We start from the raw sequence: 4040 nt of genomic DNA on the forward strand, positions 1-4040 counted from the left end.
ATCAGTAAAACACAGAGAAACAACTTGAGAGTTTAAAAAGTATTTTTACAAGAAAATGCCATTGAAATTTTAATAGATATTGCATTAAATATGTGGATCATTTTGGGTAGTTTTGGCATATTAACAATATGGTCATCCAATCTATGAACATTAGAGTCTCTAAGAATATAAAGAAAAATAGTAATTTTTCACACTCTTACACAGCAATAAACACAGAACGCTTCTGTGATCAGATGTGTGGGGTTCTTTCCACACATCAGAAACAAGGGATTCTGCAGGAGATTCTCCAGCAGACACCAGCAAGTGTCCTCTAGTTCAGCTGAATTCAAACACTTCTTGGAGATAGCATCGGATTCACAGGTTAAGGTCTCCAGCCCACATCCAGATTTGTAACTGGCCTGCCACTTCAGATGCCAGTTACAAATCTGGACGTCTGCAAATTCTGACTGAGCAGCTCTACCTTGGAGTTACCATGACCATGACCTCAGGTTCGAATAACTTGCTATAGGGGCTCACAGAACTCAAGGAAACACGTTACTTATTACTGATTACAAGTAAACACTTTACTGATTTACTTGTTTGCCCATTAATTATAAAGAATATTACAAAAAATACAGATGAACAGACAGATGGAAGAGCTATATAGGGCAGGATATTTGGGAAAGAGCATGGAGCATCCATGCTCTCTCTGGGTGGACCACCCTCTAGAAATCTCCAAGTGATCCTATCATTAGCCATTGTTGATAGTTTCAGTCCCTATCCCCTCCAGGGAGGTCTGGCAGGGGGCTGAACAATCCAACCCTCTAATCACAGGGTAGGTTCCCCTGGCAGCCATGACAATCCTGAGGCTATCCAGAACCCCTGAACTAATAGTCATCTCATTAGTATACCAAAAAAAAAAAAAAAAAAAAAACTTATCACCTTGTAGATTACAAATATTTTAAGAACTCTAACCTAAGACATAAGAAAAAAGCAAAGTAGATATTTCTCAATATCCCAGAAATGTTTCTATTTATTTGTATCTTCTTTGATTTCTTGTAGCAATACTTTGTACTTTTCATTACATAAATCTTTTGCCTTCTTGGTTACTATTTTTCTTAAGCATCTGTTCTTTTTCATGCTATTATAAATGGGATTTGTTTGCTTAATTTTCTTTTCTGATTGGTCATTGATAGTATATAGAAACACAATAGATTCTTATTTTTTTTATTTTCAGGCTTAATTCACTTTATTTTTCTTGTATAAAAACCCTATGTTGTAGCCACAGCTGGAGCCTGGGTCCGCTGCACAGAGACTCTGGTGTGGGTCTTGACAAGGTGGTCAGTGAATTCCTGATAGGGAGACTTGGCAAATACAGTCTCCTTCCAGAGGTCAGGGGTCAGGTAGCTGTAGGTCTTAGAGATGGCATCAAAGGTGGCCTTGGCGAAGTTGCCCAGGGTGGCAGTACAGCCTCGGGCTGAGGTGTAGCAGTCATCGATACCAACTATCATAAGCAGCTTCTTGGGCACAGGCGCTGAGAGGATGCCAGTGCCCCTGGGTGCAGGGATGAGGCGCACCAGCACAGAGACACAGCGGCCTGTCACCTTGCAAGGGACGGTGTGGGGCTTGCCGATCTTGTTCCCCCAGCAGCCCCTGCGCATGGGGACAATGGAGAGTTTGGCCAAGATGATGGCCCCACAGATGGCCGTGGCCACCTCCTTAGAGCACTTAACACCCAGGCCGATGTGGCCATTGTAGTCCCCAAGAGCAACAAACGCCTTGAACCTGGTGTGCTGGCCAGCATGGGTCTGCTTCTGCACCGGCATAATCCTCAAAACCTCGTCTTTGAGAGAGGCCCCCAAGAAAAAGTCAATGATCTCAAATTCCTTAATGGGCAAGGAGAAGAGGTAGATCTCCTCCAGGGACTTTATCTTCATGTCCTTGACCAAGCGGCCCAGCTTGGTGACGGGCATCCACTCCTTATCCTCGGCCTTGCCTCCGCGAGCTCCGTGGCCTTGGCCCCGGCCCAGTCCACGGTCGCGACCCCGCCCCGGATGCCACTGCCGAAACCCCCCCGAAGCCACCCCGGTTCTCCATCCCAGAGCCACCAGGGCCTCCGCGCCACCCCCGCCCTGCCCCGCCCCTCCCGCTGCACCGGCGTCATCCGCCATTACAACAGATTCTTTGTGCTGATTTTGTATTCTACAACTTTGCTTAAATCATATATAGGCGGCGCTCCATATCCTTGGGTTCTACCTCCAAGTTTTCAACAACCACAGGTCAGAAATATTAAGACAAAAAATGGATGGTTTCAGCTGTACTGAACACGTACACTTTTTCTTCTCATTATTCCCTAAATAATACAGTATAACAAATCTTTACATAGTACTTGCATTGTATAAGGTATTAGAAATATTTGAGAAGATTTAAAATATGTAAGAGAATATGTATAGGTTATATGTAAATACTGTGGCATTTTATATAAGGCAATTGTGGTTCCATAAACATTAGTATGTGAAAGCAGTCCTGGGACCAATCCCCCATGAAAACTGAAGGATGACTATATAGTTTAAAGTTTTAAAAATTAATCCTTAAGAAGTTTTTCCATAGGGATTTTGTCGTCTAAAAAAATACATACTTTTGTATCTTGTTCTTGTGTAATTGTTCTGGCTAGAACTTGGAGTGACATGTCTAACAGAAGAAGTGAGAGTGAGTACCCTAGTCCTGTTCCTCATCTTAGAGGAAAAGCTTTCAGCCTTTTACTGTTGAGTATGTTAGCTGTGGGTTTTTCATATATGGCTTCAATTTGATGTAGTTTTCTTCTATTCCTATTGTGTTTTTTGTTTGTTTGTTTGCTTGAGACGGAGTCTCATTCCATCGCCTAGGCTGGAGCTTGGTTCACTGCAACCTCTGGCTCCTAGGTTCAAGCAATTCTGTTGCCTCAGCGTCCCGAATAGCCAGGATTACAAACATACACCACGATGCCCAGATAATTTTTGTATTTTTAGTAGAGATGGGGTTTTACCATGTTGGCAAGTCTGATCTCAAACTCCTGACCTCAAGTGATCCACCCACCTTGGCCTCCCAAGTGCTAGGATTACAGGCATAAGCCACTGTGCCCAGCCCATGTTAAGTGTTTTTGATCAATAATCACTATTGAATTTTCTCAGATTCTGTTAGTGTATGTTCAATTTCCAAATGGTTCCAATCATGGACTTTTGTTTTAGCTTTTTGTCGTTAGAAGGAAGGAAATAAGAAAAACTTTATTACCTTTATTTGCTGTTTTGTTTTCTGGTCACTGGTAATATTTTAAGGAAGCAAAGGTCCTCTCAACTGCGGTGTGTGAAATTTTTTCCTCCACAGATCTTCAAATGGGTAGTATCAGTTAGAGGCCTCCTGTATGACAATAGATGTTTTGTGTGGTTTAATGACACAAGGCTTTATTCAGGTTTAAATGAACACCTTTACTGTGCTACAAGAATGCCACAAGGGTTGTTGCTGACAACCTGGGGGATTGGGTTTTTGCTGAGTTAGAAGCAGGGGCAGCAGAGGCAACAGAGGTACCTAAGGGTCCAGGTGAGTGTGGACCTCAAGATGCCAACTAATGACCCACTCTCTTTCTCTTCCTTTTGTCTTTTTCATATGACTCTTCTTTCTGACATGATCACTCAGTAGGCCCACAACTTGCATAGAATAAAACAATACAAATCCCCACCACTTGACCTGTAGATCAAGGTCAAAACCCAGTATCAGTCACAGCTTCATTCCAAAATACACAGATAAGTCTCAGCCAAAAGACCCAAATCAGAATGACTTCAAGGGGGACTCCAATCCCATACTCCTGCTCCTGAATGACAAGGACCTCCACTGGCTAAGTCTAGAACTGAGGCCTGCTGTGATTCAACAATGCAGCACAGAGCTGCAAGTAGCAGCTCCAACTGCACACTGGCCATCAAGCTGTAGAGCAGGGTGACAGCACAGAGTAAGGCAGACAAGCATAGGATGTGGAGATCCACATCTAGAAACCCTGCCTGTCCTGCAAATTATGGGAACCTGAAAGG

General features: G+C 43.3%; 1 pseudogene; it reads right to left on the minus strand.

Moving 5' to 3' along the window:
* Positions 1 to 1209: 1209 nt before the first annotated feature.
* LOC101010565 lies at positions 1210 to 2165 on the minus strand (annotated as a pseudogene).
* Positions 2166 to 4040: the final 1875 nt, after the last annotated feature.

Source organism: Papio anubis, unplaced genomic scaffold (assembly GCF_008728515.1).
Source record: "Papio anubis isolate 15944 unplaced genomic scaffold, Panubis1.0 scaffold920, whole genome shotgun sequence".
Lineage (NCBI taxonomy): Eukaryota > Metazoa > Chordata > Mammalia > Primates > Cercopithecidae > Papio > Papio anubis.